Raw genomic sequence first — 22,288 nt, forward strand, 5'->3', positions numbered from 1 at the left:
CTATTACATGTTTTTCTACACTTTATTGCTCTTATCTCATGTCTTACCAATTCTGTCTTAGTCTTCCAAACTGGGAGTTTTCCCGCATTCTCACTATATTCAATGTATGCTAGTTTACTACCATCCCAGCATGCTCGAACCCTTTCCTCCAGAATGGTATTAAGGCTAAGTTTCCGCTCCTGGATTTCTTTTGACCACCTCTCAGTAAAATCCTCATCATCTGCTTGTTCCCTGCACTTTTTTTTCCAACTTCACAATCTAATGCTCCAAATCTACAAACACTTATCTATATTGCTTGATCCAAACCTTCCTTGGAACCCTTATCCTTCTGCAACAAACATTTGTTTTTCTTATACATTTGGAGAATTCCAGACACCATAAAAGAAGTGATTACACTAAGTTACTGCACTAGTGGAAACCACCTATAGGTAACAATAATATGTGCTGACACCCTTAGGGTCCCACTGCAAACAAAGACCCCCTTTATTAATCCAAAGTTAACATACTGTAAGGGGAGCACTCAGAAAATATTACAATGCCCAAAACGTCAACAGAAACAAATAATCAAAAAAAGTTTAATGTATTTCCCTATTCAAATTCAATCTCCAATCAGATCGCTTGAGCCAATATATGTTATGCACAACATTTTTACTTTTCAGAAAACATTCTTAGTCCAGCCAACATGTTTCGTCCAACAAACAGGACTTTATCAGGGATCCTATTATTAGTGATCTAATGACAAGCCTTAGTCTCCCTGTAACTGAGGGTTGATATCCCTTGCACCAGAGGGTTTATCCTTAGCATATTTCAGTTCCTCTGCCTCTATACAAAGCACAATCAAATCATCTTCACTATTTAGTGTATCATTAACTCAGCCAAGAGCGAAAGAATGTCCCTCCTTTAAATAGAAAATGAGCGGCTTCTTCCAGCCTTTTTGGAAATCCGAGTATTTCTTTGCAGGTACTAATTCTACTCCAGTCAGGCAGAGGTTATGCAAACCTTTCCTGTTAAGCTCTGCCTAATGCATATATAATTTTGCTCATGCAGCCGAGCAGAACAAGTGTTACAGCAAACAAATGATGGACGGAATGCTGACAATGCTAACATTCTCCCCAGTCAAAAGATCAGGGTTCAATCCATCGTTCTTTTTCCCACTACGCCACCTGAGTTTGGACCCAGCCATATGCAAATCAGTCTTGACTCTGTGCCCCATGGGAACAGTCCAGACCGAACTGCCAGGCCAGCTCCTCCTTGGACCGGAAGCAAGCATCCTGGGGCCGGTTTCAGGGTATGTCACCCTTCTTCAGCCGGGCTAGCTTGAATCCAGTGGCAAAAAGTGAGCAAGGGACTCACGTCTGGGCATACCCATCCCACTTAGGGCGAAAAGTGTTACAGCAAACAAATGATGGACGGAATGCTGACAATGCAAACATTCTCCCCCAGTCAACAGATCTGGGTTAAATCCATCGTTCTTTTGCCCACTAGGCCACCCCAGTTTGGGCACAGCCATATGCAAATCAGTCTTGACCCTGTGCCCCATGGGAACAGTCCAGACCGAACTGCCAGGCCTGGTCCTCCCTGGACCTGAAACAAGCATTGTGGGATCGGTTTTAGGGTATGTTACCCTTCTTCAGCCAGGCTAGCTTGAATCCAGTGGCACAGTGAGCAAGTGACCACATTATGGATGAAATGTCAAAAGATCTGGGTTAAATCCATTGTTCTTTTGCCCACTACACCACCTTGCTCACTGTGCCACTGGATTCAAGCTAGCCTGGCTGAAGAAGGGCGACATACCCTGAAACCGGTCCCAGGATGCTTCTTTCCGGTCCAGGGAGGGCCTGACAGTTCGGTCTGGACTGTTCCAATGGGGCACAGGGTCAAGACTGATTTGCATTGGCTGGGTCCAAACTGGGGTGGCGTAGTGGGCAAAAGAACGATTGATTTAACCCAGATCTTTTGACTGGGGGAGAATGTTTGTATTGTCACCATTCCATCCATCATTTGTTTGCTATACCACTTGACAAGCAGATCAAGGGCACAGCCTGCCAGTGAGCTTTGTAGCATTTCTATTTGTACAGTCTTCTGACTACTTTGGAATAAAACAGCATCAGGAACTGACCAGGGCAGACTGTTACATACTGGGAATAAGCAGGTGAGATGTTCCCTGCAACACTTTCTACAAGTGCTGTGCACAGGCATCTGTGACAGGGTTGCGTATGTTTATATGGGACAGGAGCTGAATCACAGACAATGTATTGCTCAGCACAGCTTTAGAAGCACATTTGTATTATTTTTAGAGATGATGAAAGGGAGGTATGTGAACACAGAGTAAAGCAACCCCCATCCCCCCACTATCAAGGGGCTAACCATCAGCCAGCAGAGTACTGGCCCCAAAACCTTAGGTGCAGACTGGCCTATTCCGTACCAGCTGGATTGAGTTATTGGTCAGTCCATGACTAGCAGAGAGGGCCTATGACTGAACTTTCCTCTCTTTCTTATATCTTGATCCACATTTCGGCTGGCTAGCCCACCCTTGTGAGAGCACTTTGTGCAACTGTGACATTTCACCCCCTGATCAAGTTAGCAATCTCTGCTGTTTGGGAAGTTAGTTTACTTGAGGGTAGACCTGGTGCAGGTAATTGCTGCTCAAAGTGTGCATAGTGTGTCTCTGCAGGGCATGTGTGTCTCTGCAGTGTGTACAAGCATGCTTATGTGGAGGAAGTACCTCTGTGCTTAGGGTGACTGTGTCAACCTACAGGGGATGTGTTGCCTGTCTACAGGAGTTCTGCATCTGTGCATGTGTAGGTGTGTCTCTGCAAGACTTGTGTGTGTCTGTGCAGGTTATGTAGGTCTGCAGTGGGTGTGTCTGCACAGAGGTTTTGTGGCTGCACAAGAGTTTGTCTTAGTCTACCCTGGGGGTAGGGGGGAGGTTGTGTCTGCCAATAGGGAGAGCGTGGCTCTATCTAGAGTAGGTGTGCTTATGCCTGCACAGGGGGGGGAGTACGTCTCTAGGGGTGTGTGCCTGCATGAGGTTGTGGGTCTCTACAGTATGTGATGTATCAGTCTACGCAGGAGTGTGTGCATCTGTTGTATAGTTATGTGTCTGTGTGTGCAATGGGGCTGTCTGAGTGCGCAGTGGGTGTGTCTGTCTGTCTCGGGTGTGTGGCTCATTGCAGTTGGGTTGTATGTATATGCAGTGAGTATACTGTGTAAGGCAAGGCGAAAGGCAAAGAACAATTGGGATGGAAGAAGGCCAGGCGTCTTGTGACAGACAGCACCTCCCCAACTGCACAGAATTTCTGATCCATTTCTTTTTTTACTGTAACACTGAGGCAATCCAGCTTAATATTCACTTCAGAATATCCTACTACCAGAATATTGTAATATTGAGGACCAAAATATATAGAAGGTAATTGGTAAGTAAAGATTTAATATTCTTAACTTAAGACTCTATATTTTGGTCCTCTGTATTTTGGCAGCATGATACTTCTCTAATAGATATTTCAACATACAACCAACATAGATTGATGCGCAGATGAGCTGCAGCTTGCTTTTTAGATTTATTTAAGTTCAGTCAATCAGGATTTATAGGTGCTGTCGGATAGTGCTGCTTGTTCTCCTGTTTGTTGAACATCCATGTCTTGAAGTTCTTCCTGAATTGCTGGAGCAATGGTGAGGCTCTGAGGTGCTGGGTGAGTTCGTTCCAGGTCTTGGCCACCATTTATTGTTGTGCTTCAGTACTTAGAGAGAATATAACTTTTCTCAGCAATAGAATCAAGTACTACTTTAAAATGTTTGCAAATCTTTGATATCACTGGTCAGTTTTATTAAAACAAAAATCCATTAATGTTTCTGTGTCTGCCCACATAACTGATTTGGGAATAGGTGGGACAAGTTGATTGTTTTACAAGACATGTAGATTTCTGTTGCATTTTTGTCCCATAAACAAGTATATTATTTTTATTTTTCCACACCCCTGGGAATTAGCTGTTGTGGGGCATGGTATCTCCCACCAGAATGACATTCCATCATCAGCTATGAAGACTGCCCATTGCCACAACCTCAATCCTGGAGACTTGGTCCACATAAGAAAACACATTTGAGAGTCGTGCCTGGAAGAACGTTGGAGAGGCCCATACCAAGTCATCTTAGTTACCAACACTAGAATGTAATGTGCAGGATTGCCCATGAGGATACACGCTTCACATACAAAGAGAGCGAGAAGAGGAAGAAGGGGAGACAATATTCACAAATTCCTTGAGTCCACCTTGATTTGAAATTTCTGAAGCCTCCTTAGAAGAGAGCCAACCCGAAAGTCCTCAACCCCATTCGTCAGAATCACAGTCGGATCAAGGATAGTGTGAGGAAGCATAGTCCTCAGCAACAAGTGACGGTCGAGACCACAGATTGAGACTTTGAATATGTTGAGAGTCTGGAAACACCTGGGGAGCTGAACTGGAACCGGCTGAAGAAATCTCTTCTGAAGAGGAGAACGGAATTGGAGAGACCTCAAGAGAAGCCCCAGCATTGGATGATTAACTAGTGGCTCATGGGCCAGAGATAACCAGTACCACCAAAGGGAGAGTGCATCACCAATTAAAATGGCTAAATACTAAAAGCAGAAGAAAATGGGTCCTGTCGAAATTGATTAGACCAGAGACCATTGACCCTGAAGATCAAGAAGACCAAAGACTAAGGGAGTCCGTCAGCCAGGAGGTGGATGAGCGAATTGCAGAAATGGGCTCGGAGTGAAAGTGTAATTAGGCTACGACAAGCCACTCGTACAGCTAATGAGAAGGGCTTAGAAATGGCGAGGGCCTGGGAGGCAATAGTGCAGGCCCTGAAGGACTATTTAACTGAGGATGAAGACTAGGGAATATTCAGTGCGGGAGGTTCCCATAGGAAACGAAGATATGTATGCATGGACCCCTTAGGTCGCGAGTGCTTTGACTGAGAATCTTTGGACATGGCCCACGTTAGCAGCAGTTGAGTGGGGAGGGATAAGGGGAGGGTTAGTAGGGACCCGATACAGATAGAGGAAGGATTTCAGTGGAAACTAGACTCATACATGGGCGAGTGGAAGGAATGCCCATGGAACAGATTTCAATGAACGTCGAGATTGCCTAACTGTGGAAGGTTCAGAGATATCGAACAGGGATGTTACGGAGGATGACTGGTTGTAGTGTGTCACATTTGCATTGACATTATTCACTGTTTGCGGACTACTGTATTCGGCTGATTGAATTGGGGAGGGGGGTTGGGAGTTATGGAAAAGCGGATACTGAATTGTGTTGCTGACCGGATGCCTCTGTGAGCTGGTTTCTTTGATATCTCTGACAGATCAGTGGTTAACGCCGCCCGGCCTCCGGGATGTGGGCTAAATGGCTGTGTGCAGTTTTATCGCTGATCTGGGTACTATGGTGAACAGGGACGGATAGGTCGAACTAATTCAATGTTTGTTTATGAATCTGCAATAAAAATATGTTTTAAAAAAAAAAAGTCTAAGGGAGATCAGTGACGACTTTGAAAGGACAAGGAACAAAAGAACCAAAGAGTCAACGGTGTGAGGGCCTTAGGCACCCAGTTGACAAAGCTAATAGCCACTTTAAATTTTGAGATAGGGTAGAGACAATAGGGTAAGAATAGAGGACTAACACATTGTAAGTAACAAAAAAATAGTTTCACTTGACCTGAAGCAAGATTAACATGGAGCTTAAAAGCTGCAAAATTGTCCTAGCAGTTTTAATGTGGTTGTCACAGCAGTCTCTGTAGTTGGGTGGAAGTTAGATTTCCATCTCCTGGCAGGAAAGGCTTCACAAAATCTGAATAATGCAATTAGAAAACTTTTTGTTAACAAACAAACTCATATAGGTAGAATTTCCCATGCTCTCTGGTTTAGGGAATGTTTATGATTATAAAGTCTATTTTCAAATGCTTGCTGAATATGCAAGGTTAATGAATGTTGAGAATTGTTTTGTCTGTTCATATCTTCCAGCTTCAACTGCAGAAGGTTCTTCCTATTTTCATCTTTTGTATGCCTTTTCCTGTATCATGTTTCTAAATCTATTTTTTCATCAATGCTCAAATAAGTTGTTTAATTCAGCCTGCATATAATGGCAACTAAACAAGTTTATTGAGTTTTCAAAACTCATATAGGTAGAATTTCCCAGGCTCTCTGGTTTAGGGAATGTTTATGATTATAAAGTCTATTTTCAAATGCTTGCTGAATATGCAAGGTTAATGAATGTTGAGAATTGTTTTGTCTGTACATTTCTTCCAGCTTCAACCGCAGAAGGTTCTTCCTATTTTCATCTTTTGTATGCCTTTTCCTGTATCATGTTTCTAAATCTATTTTTTCATCAATGCTCAAATAAGTTGTTTAATTCAGACTGCATATAATGGCAACTAAACAAGCTTATTGAGTTTTCAAAACGTATAATCGAATGAACAGACGTAAGCATATAATGGAATTTCCCCCCAACTTACTATTTCAAACTTCACTAATGCTGATCAGCATGAACTAACATGTAAGCTTAGTCAAAATGTGAGAATCTTTGTAAATGAACTAAATGACAGAATCAGGGAGGAAGAAGAAAAGGTGGCTAAGGAAATGTAACTGCAAGTAAGGGAAGAGAAAAAGGGGAAAGGAAAGAAACTTCATCCGAAGTTCAGTTCAGACCTGGCCAAGAAGGGAACTTTTTGCATTGAAGGGAACGTGACCTGTTGAAGACGTAGGTTGGTGTGAATGTGATTATAGTTGTTTAGCAAAAATAGAGCACTTGCCAAACTCTGTATCAGAGTTATAAATTATGAGCGTGGCAAATCAGCATACTTTAAGTTGCCGCACATTTGGGTAGAAACTTTTACGCAGCTTTAGCTTTTCGGAAAATATACCATGCTAATAATGTAGAAGTAAAGACTGACATGTACCTAAGAAGAAGCAGAGTTTTAGATATATCTTGAGCTTTAATTTCTTCAGTGGGAGAGGCTCTATATTATGTGAAAAATAGAAAGCTATGAACATTTGTAGACAGATTATCAACAAATACAGCAGGTTCACTAACGGTTATTATCAAGGAGCTGCTTGAAATGGGAGCTAATTCAAAACAGACTGGATTTTGATATGCTTCTCATAAAATAAGTTAGAATCTGCAAAGTAACATGAGCTAGAGAATGCTGTGCTTACATCCCCATAGTGGATAACCTACTATTTACTTTAGGGATTATTCACTATATCACCAACATCAGTAACATCACGCAGGAACTAACTGAACTAGAAAAAACAGGTCCGTGGGAAGTAATAGCGTCTGTATTTGGTTTCAAAGGGAAGGGACTTGCCATGATAGGCAAATGATTAGGAAGCGTAGGTGGAAGACTAAAACTGCTTTTGACCCCTCTGTTAGTTATACTAATTGATGCAGAATGTGCACTTCTTTATTTAAAATGCTGTGAAAAAATGTCTTTGGATAGAGGATTGAACTATGGAATGAAGTTGTCAGCAACGAGCGGAAGAGAAAGGAAGCTTATATTAGACTAGAGGAGATGCAGAGGGACTATTAGGATGAAACAAAGGAATTGGAAGGATCAATGCTAAAGAGCCCAAAGCTAATGATGACTGTCCTATGATAACCTAGACAAGAATTATGATGATTTTGGGATTCACTGTGGGGGTGGGGAATGGGAGGGGGAGGTGAAAATGCTATTTGTAGACGTTTAAATGTCTGTAACCTCAGAACTCATGCTTTAAGTGAAACAGGATAACTTACCCCATCATTCATCATTAACATGACGTTGTACTACACCACGTGACAACATTTGACATTTCGTTCCCTGCTAGAAACAAAAAAAAATAGGCTCCATGGAGCAAGATGCAGACTTTCTGAACTAAATGTATTTTTCTGAAGGCTGAGTTCAGCTGTCCCATACTAAATAACATACCATGAAACAGTTGTGTCGCCATGATGCTGGGAGCACAAAATCCAATGTGTATAACAGTAAGAAATTCCTTGATTGTATTGTATTCTATTGGTTATGAGTCTGAGCAACAACGGGCAAGCAGTGACGTGGGAGGGGAGTGGTGGGTATTAAAGCAAAAACAGGGGGAGGGGAAACGTGGAAGGAACAAGATCAGAATAAGTTACAACATGCAAACAGTGAAACAGGAGGGAAACAAAAGAATAAGAAAAAGCAGGGAAAGAAAAAAAGAAAAGTACAAATGTATGAACCTTTGGTTTAAAATCCTATATAAGTGTACTATTTTGCAATGCGAGGATAAGTCCTTTCTCCTATTGCTAGTTACCTATGTCAGTTTTGTTTCTGAACTCTCCTGAGCCCATGACTTTCTGTATCTGGGTTTAGCACATTGCCGGAACTAATAATTTACTGTAATTTGTGGTTTAAAGTTTGAATATTTTCAAAGTAATTCTTTAAAAACTGAAGACTTTAGGTCTTAAATTTTCCAAATGTGATTAAGTGAAAAGGCACTACTGAATTTCCCTTACATAAGAGATGGTTCTAAAGAATGGTTTAACATTCTCAAATTCTTCACCAATCCCATTGTTGCTAAGGATGCCACTACTCCCTGTCAAGGAATATGTGATGATATTGCTAACCTTTTGGAAGACGAAATAAATTCTATTTATGTCATACTTCCTGGAACCAATGATAGCCCTATAGAATCTCCTCCTCTCCCCCCTATAAATATTAAAACTGTGCTCCTTTTAGACAGTTTTACCCCTTTACAAGTACATGCAGTAGAGAAAATGCTAAAATCTGCCAAGCCTGGGTCGCCCACAGATATCATACCAGCAAAGATTGCTGAATTGCTATCTGCTCTGCTTGCCCCTTCTATGTGCGCGCTATTAAATCTCTCTATGAGCGAAGGCCAACTTTCCCGGGAGTGGAAGGCGGCGCAGGAAATGCCAATTTGCAAAAAGGCTAACCTATCCTCATTGGTTCTGTGTAACTATCGCCCCATCTCCATTCTTCCTCTGATGAGCAAACCATTGGAAAGTTATATTAATAAAGTACTTACTGAACACACAGAGTCTACTGGTTGTCTTGACCCTTCTCAGTCGGGTTTTAGACCTATACACAGCACTGATTTGGCACTGATTGCGGTATCCGATTACATCAGATGCTCTCTGGACAATAATCAAGCTGTGTTGCTAGTGCTGCTGGATTTGTCTGCAGCTTTTGACAGTGTCCCATCAAATTCAATTGCAAAGACTGGAAGAGATTGGAATTTGTGGATGTGCCCTTCAATGGTTTACAAGCTTTCTTACTTACCGCACGCAAGTCATCAATTTAGGCTCCTTCCGGTCCTGCGTTATGACCCCAGAGCTCCTGTTTAAGCCCCACGCTATTAAATATATATGTGTCCCTCTTGCAAAGATTGTGAGGGAATTTGGCTTCATCCCCATTTCTTATGCGGATGATACCCAACTTCTTTTATCTTTTAATAAAAGATCCTCTACCACAAAATCTTGTTTCTCTGAGGGCATGAAAGCTATTTCCTCATGGATGACGGATAACTATCTCCAGCTAAATGCTGAAAAGACTGAGATTATGTTATTCGGTAATGCTAATACACTTTGGTCCACGGACCGGGCCAATGCCCTCATCCCTAAGACGGCGGTTAAAAACTTAGGTGTTTACTTAGATCAGACCCTGTCTATGCAGGACAAAGCTGGGGCTACCTCTGGTACCTGTTTTTATATGTTGCGTCTATTGCAGTTTTCTCCCTCCTTCCGCTAGCTGTACGTAAAACCTTGGTTCAGGCACTGCCTATCAGTCGCCTGGACTATTGTAACACTCTTCTAGTCGCGCCAATGAATCACTGTTGAATAGACTACAGGTAGTACAGAATATGGTGGCGCGGCTTGTTACTAATATGCCTCCTAGAAAGGCCTCCCTCCCCTTCCTGCATCAACTTCATTGGCTGCCCATCCGCCAGAGAATTATATTCAAGGTTTGCTACATTGTTCACAAAGCCTTAAATGGCAAATAACACAGTTAGCTGAGAAATGTATTCCCTACCAGCCGGGCAGGGCCTTACTCTATGGTATGAGATGTCTCCTTACTATTCCTTGTGTTCAGAAATCTCATACAGAAGGCAAAGTCATTTCTTATGTGGCCCCGAGGTAATGGAATCGATTACACTACACACTTCGAAGATGTGATCATCTGCGCTTCAGGAAACTCCTGAACTTTTCACGGTTTAACTGTCTGCTGCCCTGTTATCGTCCTGCCTCAGCGCGGAGATACCCTCTTTTGGGGTGATTTGTGAGCTTTATAAGCTCTCAAATTAAATTGTCCAACAGAAGCACCAAAGTCCACACATGGACTAGCTACTGGTCCATTAAGATCAATGCGCCCACGGTAAAGAGATATTTGCGCTGACAGGACGTGAGGCACACCAAGTAGCAGTCCATGTAGGAGGGTGGATATCTAACCAGTGTCACGAACCAAATGACTATCGATTTTCAGTAATTACAAGAAAAGCAACATATTAGAATGGATTGTGTGGTGATGGTATGTTTCTTTAATGTTTATTAGAACTGTACTATGCAATGGAATCTCGTGTAGTGTTTTGAACTTAGTAGGTATGTCGTGACTTCATTGTACTGTTACCTGCTTGTTATGCTGTATGCACTTTTATCTCCTGAACTACGAGTCAAATAAATACTTTACACCACTTCCTGGATGTCGTCTTATTGATGAAGAGGTCACTACAGATTTGGCAACGAGATGGGCACAACGTTCAACTTCCAGTACCACCACGATTTTCCTTTGCTTTCTGTAGTAATCTTCAATGTCAGCTTAGGAATGTAGAGCGCTCAACACCTTACATTCTACCTTTCTATGTATGTTCTGTTCGTTCTATCTACTGGCAGTTGCTGTTGACTGGCCAGAGGGACAGCTGCGATATCTACTCTACTCTTACTAATAAATGCACCTAAAAATATTATAATGGTGTGGACCTACTTACCACATTTTATGGCGACGATCTGGCCGAGTCATCTGGAGAGAGTAGCGTAGCTGATTCATTCCGGCGTCTACTGGCAGTTGCTGTTGACTGGCCAGAGGGACAGCTGCGATATCTACTCTACTTACTAATAAATGCACCTAAAAATATTATAATGGTGTGGACCTACTTACTACACTTTCGAAATTCATCTTTAAACTTTCGTCTTCTCAACTCTAATCGTGAGTACCTCATAGTGAGAAGGACAAGAAAAGCAACATATTAGAATGGATTGCCACTCCACATCCAGCCAGACACCAACCGCGCCCTGTGCCCGACAACGACCGGACTAGAGCCCCAAGACCGTGAGCAGCAGCCGCCGATAGGACTACCCAAATGTCTGTTGTGACAGATGTACTTGTGTTCGGTGCCCTTGTATAACATGCACACCCCACTTTGCCCTTGTAACACACGGTTTGCTACCTCTCACATGTTTTTAGGTCTCGCGCAGCGAAGGCCTTATGTCGCCCGTTTTCGGGAATGTGGACAGGAGAGGGTGCACGAGCGCAGAGCTGCTCAGTTTTGACCTCGTGAGCGCGCACGGCGCCGTGCCCCTCTCCTGCCTCATTCCCTTGCGCAAACACTCACTCACGCATGCGCACATACACACACTGCATACACACACACACGCGCACACACACTTACACTTACACAGACACGCAGGCACCCAGACAGGCAACCCCCTCCTCCTCCCCCACAGTCACACACGCATACACACAGACTCCAAGACACACGCACGCTCACACACATACACAGCCCGCTGCCACGCGCGCGCCCACACATGCCCCCCCCGCCCTCGCAGGCCAGCCACAAAGCGAAGCCCCACTCACCGGCAGCAGGACTCTTCCTCCATTCTTCGGCACCGGGGCGCAGGGTAGGCTCCTGCCTGCTCCGGTGCTGCAACCAATCGCGGCTCTTCCGTGGGAGGCGGGGTAGGCTCCCACCCTCCTACTGCCTGTTTCCGGTTGTCGCGCCGGCCTGCCTGACTTCCTGGTCGCAGGCCGGCAGAGTGACGGCGGTGATTTGCGGTATTTATTTATTTAGTTATTTATGCATTTTTATATAGCGCAGACTTTACCCGAAGGCGGTATTTATTTATTTATGTGTTTATGCATTTTTATATAGCGCGGACTTTACCCGAAGGCGGTATTTATTTATTGTAAATGAGGCCCTGAGTGTAATCAACATTCTCCAAGATTTATACAGATTGTTCATCCATTTTATGATGCCAGCTCTTCCCAAAGATCATCAGAGTCAAAGTGTAGCCTGCCTATAAAGTCACAGTTAAACATTTCACATAGAAGTAATTAGATGCTTCGTGTTGAGAATGCTAAACGTTCAACACTAGTTCCTCAGAATTACTCACTTTAACTTTCTGACCAACATTAAAAATAAGCATTGTATTCATTTTAGCTTTAGCCTCCAATGAGTTCCACCAATGAGCTTTATATTAATAAAGGTGAGACAGTGCCTTTCCAAGAGAGTGTTCAAGACTTCTCAAACAGCTCTCTGCAGTAACTGTGACTTCAAGGTACTGTTGAAATGACACAAAACATGCATAATTCTGACAGGGAAGTACTGCGGCAGGTTGCTTTCTTTCTGACAGAAAAAGAGCTACAAAAGTCCTTATAGCCATAGGCTATAGTTCAATAGCTGTATGTGTTAGTAGCTATGCCTTTCTCCTGACGTATGTGCAGGGGCGCTAAAATCATCTGCCCTTTTCCCGGCCGCGCTTTTACAAAATGATGGATTTAGAGCACTTTCCCTATGGTCCAGGGTTTGCTGAACAGTTTGTACGTTTCAAAATGTTTGTTAAAATGACAAAATAATAGTGCCACGTGGTGCTGCCTGATCGCGCCGCCTCAAGCTGCCTGACCCTCTATTTAAAGGCGGAAGACGGTCTCCAGGTGACGAGCTTTGCCCATTCATATATTGCCACAGTGTGTCAGACACTCCATTGTGGATACTGGTCTGCGGGTACCCACTCGGCTTACAGAATTCTGATACTGAAGTCCGCTATTTTGCAATAAACCTGAACTTGGTTATTCCACCATTCTGTTATTTTTACTTTGAATATTTTTATTTCTAAAATGTGGCCTATAATCCCTACAAGCATACATTACCCACACCTTCCATATGCACAGTGAAAATGTAGCCCGGTATAAGTGATATCTATGTATCTCTGGGCTTGTGCTCATGTGCTTTGGGAAATGTAAAGTATAAACTTGATTAAACGCAAGTCAGACACAGGCTCCCTAGACCAGTGAAGAACAGCCTACGGAGACGCACAGATGGCCACTGCATTTGATGCAATGCAATAGGTCTCGCATTAATGCGAGTCTGAGCTATTGACATTGCAAAGGACAATGCCTTTTATTTACATTTTAAAAACGAAAAGTAAAATAAAAGGCATTGTCATTTGCAATGTCAATAGCTCAAGCTCGCGTAAATGCGAGACCTATTGCATTGCAAATGCTTGTTACCTTTGATACTGGCACAAGTGCCTCCTTTGCCTACATAACGCTTGTTCTTGTGCCTGAGTGTCTAGCACCTTTTGCAGTATTATACCTCAAATGATACTTTGTGTTGTCTTATAACTGCACACTTGTCACTTTTTACTACCTCATGTATTTTTGGCTGCTCACAATTTTTACTACCTCATGTATTTTTGGTTGCTCACAATTTTGACTACCTCATGTATTTTGTTTGCTCACAAATGTCACTATTACCTTATGTAACGTAATGTATGCTTTTGTAATCTGTTCTTTTGTAATGTTTCTCATTATGTTTCATTTCTGTTCCTTTTGTGAAGCGCTCTGACACCTTCGGGTAAAGTCCGCGCTATATAAAAATGCATAAATAAATAAATAAATAAGTCAACTCTCATTGTGACCATGGGAAGCCCTACTCAGCGTTCCCCTTCCCTCTCTCCTTTCCTCTGCACCCATAAAGAAGAACAGGAGGCAGCTACCAAGCCTAGCATTCGTATAATTAACACTCCTCACGATATACAACAAAATAACGGGCACAGCCAACTCAGTCCGTCCCGCCGCCTGCCCAGGTCACTTTAAGCTAGGCGGCAAAGGGCCCGCTATGGGAGGACGGCTCGGACAGAGGCATGTCGAGACCCCGCAGCCAATCAGAACTTCGGAATTCTGTGTGGCACATTAGGATTGGCCGATATTGAACAAATCACAGGCCCCCTTGCAAGTTAGCATTCCTCCCAATCACAGAGGACTCCAAGAATATGTTCAGCAAGAGGATTGGTTTTTCTGCAACCCGGAAGAACTAAAAGAACGGTCACATTACATGCGCCTTTAAAGTATATCTATGAAATAGAGTATCGACATTTTCCAGGAGAGCTTACGGACGGTGCTTGTAAGTATATACTCTCATATTTTTAGAGTTATTGCCCTGCGTTTGTTTGATTTAGATTTCATGTTTCGAACGCTGTCCAGGTTTCTCAATCCGATATACGGACAGTCCTCATCTATTTATGTTTCTTGTTTTTAGGTTGTCCTCCTGTATTTGTTACATATCACTATTCAATGTATACAGCCCAAACCATGCCTCTCCCAGGCATTAACGTGGAAGCAGGTGTCACTAGCATGCGCTTCGCTATTCATTCTCATATGGCATTAATATTGAAATATAGGTCTTGGAATGCTCATGCATAGGTGTAAAACTAGATTATCTATTAGATTTGTATAAATTATAGAGTGGCGGCAATGGAGGTAAACAAATTACCCTAATCTATACATTTATGAGTTGGGGGCTTTGAGAAAAGGGGTAATGATGTAAAGGGCCAGAGTCCTGGAAGGGGGTGGGGGGGTTCTAAGCCCCGTGTATGTTGTATCGCGATTAGTGTCCTTGAAAGTTATTGTACGGTTAACGTGTGCATGTTTTTTTCAAAGCTTGCCCTACTGAAATTGACAACAAGTAAAGACATTTTAAAACGTCCTCTGATTCACTCACCACCATAGCAACACCCAAATAGATTAGTTAGACGTCACAGTCAAAATGTTGGACAGTCATCTATACACCATGTTGTTTCTCAAACCCACTGAGAAGAAAATGCTGCTTCACTACTATAGCTCCCACCCCAAACTCTTAAAGGTGGCCTCCCCTACGGCCAGTTCTTGTGCATTCGACGCACCTGCAGATTTGAGAAAGATTTCTTCAGAGAAGCTGAAAAACTCTCAAAGAAACTCCAAGACAGAGGATACCCCAGATGTCTTGTAAAAACATTAACTCAAACGTGCATGGTATTCACCCAGGGATACACTCCTACTACACAAGGACAGAACTCCCTTGACAAAGGTTACATGTGTAACCATGTTTTGCCCTATCCGCAAAACAAACTGACAAAAAGCATCATGAAACATTGAAACTTCCTCTCCACTACAAACAGATCACTCGAAACACCGCTGTTCTCTTTCAGAAGAGAACATATCATCCGAGATCCTTTAGTGAGAACGCACAAACCAAAGCGTGTTGACAACCTATTTCACCCACTTGTAGGTCTTCACTCCTGTATTAGAGCATCACAAATGCGGCAACTCCATGGCTTGCAGTTTAACCAGCAACACAAAAGTATATGAATATGGAAATGTTCAGCAACATTTTTTTTTAACTATAATTCAATGCCCATATGATCTGGCCTACATAGGTTAGACTAAACAGAAGATAGAGGTCAGGATATGGCAACATAAAAGCAGGATCTGATGTAAGGTCACAACGGCACCATTGGTTGAGCATTTCCTCAGCACTGGACATACTGAAATCGTCTCAAGGCAAGTAATTGACTTCCTGAAACCCCAATCAAGAGGTGGTAACAAGCAAATATTACTCGATAGACTGGAATGCAAATGGTTTTTCAAGTGTCAAGTCTATTGCTAATGGGCTGAATACGCAAGAAAAATGGAATGCTGTCTTATAGGACAATAGTACAGCTGCCAGTATCTACAATATGGACTGACGTACCATTTGACCATTCCTAGTTGCAAAATAAATTATTTTTTATAATGCTTAAGTAAATGTTGTCTGTCATGTCCTTACCTGATCTACCTTGTTTTCCCCATCTGGATTCTGTCTTCCTACATTCCTTGCTTAAGCTGATGGTTAGTAAATCCCTCCTGGATATTCCTTAATGGAAAAGGAGACCTTTTAAAATGCGTATGTATATGATGTCTGTCATGTCCTTACTTGATCTATTTCTTGTTTGAATTCTTTCTTCCTACACTGCTTGTTTAAACCTATGGTCCGTAATCTCTTTAATTACCAGACACGAGTTTCATTTGTTAATATATACAATCCTCTGTCAGAAGTTGTATGATGCAAATTTCCCTTCTTAAACAAGTGAACTAGGTGCTAATCATAATTTTTTACTTGCTTACATACTTCAGGCATAATATACACCATTTGGACTGCCATATACCAGCACAAATTGTTGATTCACCAAGGCAGCCACTGAACAGTGTCCCATTCCAAGCGCAGCCACAGTAACTAAGCGGGTTCGCGCTGTAGTGACAATGCCGTGGTGAGCGCATGCACAATTTAATGCAGACTATAATCTGTGCTGTCCACGGCACCTGCTGCGTCCTTACTACAGCCATCAGAGCCCGCAGAACATGATCCTCACCATTCACAGGTGTCTCCCAGTAGGCAGCTTGCCACTGGGTAAGAATAAGTGCATAGAATCTCGTTCCCCATATGTGCTGTTTTTTGTGTGAATTTATACGCAACCAGTGTGTGTACAGTAACTGTCTTCACTTCCCATCCCTCCTTTCCACAGACAGCCTTCCATTTCTCTAGCCTTTAGGGCAGTTGACCACACCATCTTACTTTCCCGTGTCGGGGCGGCGGGGATCGGGGGCACCGCCCTGGTATGGTTGTCCTCCTTCCTGAGGGGCCGCACCCAGGCGGTTCGCCTGGGTGATTTTTCTGCGGACTTCCGGAAAGTTCAGTGCGGGGTCCCCCAGGGTTCTTCCCTCTCACCTCTTTTGTTCAACCTTTACATTGCCCCTCTTATTTTTTCTCTGCAACAAATGGAGGTCTCCGTATATAACTATGCGGACGACCTCCAACTTGTTTTCAATCTATCTTCTTCTCCTTCATCTGTTTCTAATTTTCAATCTATTATGATTTATATCTGTGACTGGATGAACCACAATCATCTTAAACTCAACCCAGACAAGACTGAGCTGGTGTTGACAGGTGGTTCATCCAGTCCCTGGTCTTCCCTGTTCTGGCCCCCTTCCTTAGGTCTCCCTCCTGTCCCCTGTACCTCAGTCAAAACTTTAGGCATTAAACTTAATTCCCAACTCACCCTTCACTCCCAGGTTAGTTCTGTGGTGTCCTCTTCTTTCCTTTCACTGCGCACTATACGCAAGGTGTCCCGTTTTTTTTCTTTTGAGGCTCTGAAATTGATCACCTTGGCAATGGTCATCTCCCGCCTGGATTACGGCAACGCCCTATATGCAAGTATACCTGCATATAGTTTAAGGCGGTTGCAGCAGATTCAAAACCAGGCGGCGCGCCTTGTGTTCAAACTGCCAAAATTTCACCATGTCACCCCTCTCCTGAAATCTTTGCACTGGCTTCCAGTCCGTGAGCGTGTCCAGTTCAAGCTCGCCTCCATCACCTTTCAAGCTCGACTGGGCACGGCTCCGGCCTTCATCTCTTCTGAGATCACTCCCTATGTCCCTACCAGAGAGCTACGCTCATCTACCAAATCCCTTCTCTCAGTCCCGCGGTTTCGGAGGAAGAAATGGGGAGGATCGAAATTTGCGACCCTTGCCCCACTCTTTTGGAACTCCCTGCCCCCAGAGCTTAGAGCCTCGACCCTCTACCTGCAATTCAGGAAACAACTTAAAGCCCACCTATTCACTAAGGCCTTTGATTAGCTCCCCAGCTTTTCTTATCCTTTAGAGTAGGCTGCCTTCCTGCCCTGTTATCTGTTGGTTGTAGCGCCATGAAGCCGCTGGCGAACGTGCGCTTAATAAATAATTTAAAATAGAAAATAATAGAAATAGACAGTGCATCGCGATAGGCACCTCCATCTGCATTTGTACCATTCATTGAAAATTACCAGCCCGCCACCGTTCAGCAGTAAATACACTGTACTTACTTAATATACATCATACATATTGCCCCCTGCTATTTAATGTTGGGGCATACTGTGTACCTCTTCACCTGACTATGTGTTTTTTCAGCCGCTTACTAAGTTCAAATTCAAAAATGTCCGCATACACACCCCTCCGATGATTGCGATCCTTTGCTGACCGTATGAAAACCTTTCTGAAGGCTGCCATCCTTGCTGTATTCAGTTTGAATCACACATGTGATTACATTAATCTGATTCATATGATGGTACACTAGAGGCCCTAATCCACATCTAACCAATTCCCCCGTCCCTTTACCCCCCCTGCAGAGCCCTTCTCCATTCTATGTACCATATGAGATTGGTAATTGATTTTCTCTCTTTTAGGGCTAATTGATGGCCCTTGCTTTTGCTTTCTTCTGATTGGGATGACCCCAGGTTTTGCAATAGCATCTTTAACTCTCCTACCAAGCAAGTCTTTATTTCAGTGAAATGCAGATATCGTACTCTTCATTTCTGATCTCAATGTTTTTTCTTTTCTTAGCTACTCGCTCACACACAATGTCCTTATAATGACCTCGCATCAATAGAGTTTGAAACATTGTTGACTGTAGACACAGACTCCTCTTTTACTACATAAAAATAACTAAAGGACCCCTGTCTTGTTTTTAGTTGCTGCATTAAAAAAAAATTTTTTTTACCACTCATCACTTTACGCCCTGCACTGAATCTTTTTCCACACTATCAAAAGAATTGATATGATTCATATAATATTCAATGAATAAATTAATTGTCTTCTAAGCATCGTTTTCTCTGCCTGCTTCTATTTTTGTTGTGGTATATTAATAATTGTCTGTTCTTAGACTTTATGTAGACCTTTTGGTTTCAAGCTTATTTGTTTGATGATTCATAGTGAACCATTGTTCTTTACAGTATGGTTGATCACCCTAGATTCTCAACATTTTTGGGGGTTCCCCTTGTTTTGTAATACACATAAAGAAAACTGTTCTTGCCTTGGTGGTTTGAGTGTTTGTGATTGTATGTAGCAATTACAATGATTCCTCTATAAACCTCTTGCAAAGCTTTTACTCCACTTTAGACACGGAACGTTCATGAAGTTGGAAGCATAGGAACTGACTATCTGCAATACTAATTCTGATAAAATGGCACTGCTGTAAAACAGATGCTGGAAATCAGACTCTTGCCTATTTGTGGCATTCGAAGCTCGTAGCTACACCTTTATTGGCGGTTTGGCTTGCTAAGGCTACACAATCCTGCATAACATCTCCCAGGAGAATAATTTCATAGATCTGCGCTGTGAGGAAATAATTTATGGGAAAAATAATTGTGCACAAATATTTTGGCAGCATCAAAAGAAGCATTTTTGGTAGGCACGTCAATTAAGGAGGTTGTAAAGGTCAAAATACCAACCATACAAATGTAAGTTCTTATAAGCAGAGTCAAATTTTATATATCGCCAATGTTCCTATGGCTCATGAGAGGCAAAACCTCCATTTTTCCCCAGCATTATATTTATGGTTCCCAGGCTAATTATCCAGAGACGTTTGCATCCCAGGATACTTATTTAGGCCCTCTCACCATAACATACTTTTGACTTTGGGGGGGGGGGGGGGGAGCAAAATGTTTTTTATTAATGCTATGTATCCATCTTTCTAGTGCCATGTATCTAACTATCTCTAAACCAAATTCCCATACGTCCCTCCATGCACTCTCTCCCTTCGGCACCTTCTTAGCTTCCTTACCCATCCCTGCCCATCTTCCACTTTCTTCCTTGTCATTTTCCCCTCCTTTTTCTTTTAAATGTATTTCTTGTTATAAAATCCACAATATAGGCTGTACTTTTTTAGCATCTAAGCTCCAACAGTCGTTACCCCATTTCTCATTCTCACAGTGTCATGTTTTTCATAGTAGCTTTTTTTACGGCGATCTTTTCTTATTCACTATTAAGCACTAATAAAATAAAACAAACTTAAGTTCTGTATTATAGTGTTGCTAATAAACATGCAGGTCAATTTAATTTGCAATTTGAATTCCAAATACCGTAATTGAAATAAATGGGGTTACCCTCCTCCCATATTTTAGCAGGTGACAGAGGCCCTGTTACTATGAATACAAGCATTGTAACTTACATGTCTTGTAACTTACATGTCTTGTCCATGTAAGTTTTTGGGGCCAGTGATATTGTTGTTTCTAGCTTCAAGCACGTTGTGCTGCATACACTACCACTGAAGCAGTCTAGGGCTTGTCTAGTGTATTTTTGTCCCTATCTGTGTGCCAGACTACATGAAGCGGTGAGAGCCAATTGGTTTGAGCAGTTACCTAAGATCTGTAATATCTGTGGGTGTTACTTTGTAGCAGCAGCTGGATATATTCAGTGTTCCATCTATCTGTCCTTGATAAAATAGGATTGAGTTGGGAATGCCAGCATTACTAATCAGTGCGCTTCTTTTCGCAGTCATTTCAAGTGAGGTAAAGCTCTCCTCCCCATGCCACTACTCTAGCCACCAATAATCTTCATAAATTGTGTAAAGTATCCTCTCCTATCTCTTCATATGCCTCCCTCTTCCGTTTGTAGGACTGTGACGAGAAAAAAGATAAGAGGATTAAGAGCAACAAAGATTACCAGTAACCGGGGCAGCTGTTGCTGCAGCGTAGGGGCTCCGTCCTTCCAATTTTTTTAGTCCTGTAGATGCTAATGGTCCATAACAGTTACCATCCGCATTTCTTTTAAAACCATGCCCTGGTTGCTTGACGTTCACAACGCTAACACGTCAGACATCCAGTGCTCATGTGCCAGTATTCATGTTTTTTAATTTATAAACCAAAGCAGCCCAAGGTCTGGCTTTGAGACCGCCCTAGACTACAATACTTGGGGTTCCTCAGGAACTACCCACTAATGATTCACAGCAGCAACACATTTTAAAGCGATCCCTGCCTTATAGGACATCAGCCCTTTACTTCCCGAGTCTACTTGGCAATCACTGCAGGCTTTGAGTGTGAACCGTCCTCCTCACCGACCCTTTCTCAAGTCGTTACAGGTGGGGTGAGGTCAGCTTGCATCGCTGACCCCATCCCACGATGTGACTTGTTGGGGAAAGGGTGGGCGTTACAGGTGGCAGCCTTGGTAATAGGAAGGGCCAGACCATCTGCATGTTGCTGTTACGAGACTCACAAGTTTTCCATGACTCTATAGTATCCTGTCACATTCCCTAGGTACACTGCACATGTTGCTGTGCGTCACGCATCCGTTTACAGCATAAAACCGAACATGAGTAGATCGATGATGAGGCCAAGTGCAAAAGCACCCCTCTTCCATAGACATCTGGTTGAATTTACAGCATTACGGAAATAAGCATATGGAAAAACTGATTCAAGCAGTACAAAAGGTGCACGTTGCACAACCTAAAGCAACTGTGGAAGATCCCAAAAAGGTAGGTCAGATCGAGCCCTAGACTAGGAGAGCCCAAAACGTGTAAATGGCATGCCTATTCACTACTGTCTACCTCTGGGTTCTCTAAAAACCCAAGCTGTCAGCTGAGCTAATAAAGAAGAAATAGCCAAACCTAACTCACTGTCCTTGAAAAATTGAAACACAGATGGGGTTACATGTCAAACGGAAAAGGAATGAGGTAAAAATTGCTTTCAATGTGCAGAGTAAGTTTAACAGCAGACGGGCATCAACTTTGTTGTCAAGTGCCCAACACTTTAACAGAGACCCACAAACGCACTATCCCTATCATATTTGCATCCATGCTGCCAGATTCAGTCTGGCTAAATGGACAACATAGCCCATCCGAGAGGAGAGGGAGATGGGGACAAGTGCCCCTACGAAGCAAGAAACAAGCGAACAGGTTTAATTGAGTCCTGTAAAGCCAAAAGGGAGAAATCTGAATAATAGAGACCCTTTTTCATTGTGCTGAGTCTTGATTTGCTTTTTTCTCTACCATGTGCTAGCTATGGCTATAGCTGTGAATCAATCAATCAGGAGTTTGTTAAAGCGCGACTACTCACCCGTAAGGGTCTCAAGGCGCTAGGGGTGGGGGGGGTTGGGGGGGGGGGTGCAGGTTCCATTCCATCAAGGAGGGGGTCTGTCGAAGAGCCAGGTTTTGAGGTTTCTTGCGAAGATGGGGAGCGATGTT

At 42.9% G+C, this 22,288-nt stretch overlaps 1 protein-coding gene across 1 annotated transcript in view; it reads left to right on the forward strand.

The window, feature by feature from the left end:
- Nucleotides 1-14,270: 14,270 nt before the first annotated feature.
- The window catches only part of POLR2L (RNA polymerase II, I and III subunit L), a 70,668-nt gene continuing 62,650 nt past the window's right edge, over nucleotides 14,271-22,288 (forward strand). The window contains exon 1 of the mRNA XM_078684039.1: nucleotides 14,271-14,404. The gene's annotated coding sequence lies outside the window, so the exon portion shown is untranslated. The remainder of the gene's footprint in view (nucleotides 14,405-22,288) is intronic.

The sequence above is a fragment of the Lissotriton helveticus genome, chromosome 3_1 (genome assembly GCF_964261635.1).
Source record: "Lissotriton helveticus chromosome 3_1, aLisHel1.1, whole genome shotgun sequence".
In the NCBI taxonomy this organism is placed as follows: domain Eukaryota; kingdom Metazoa; phylum Chordata; class Amphibia; order Caudata; family Salamandridae; genus Lissotriton; species Lissotriton helveticus.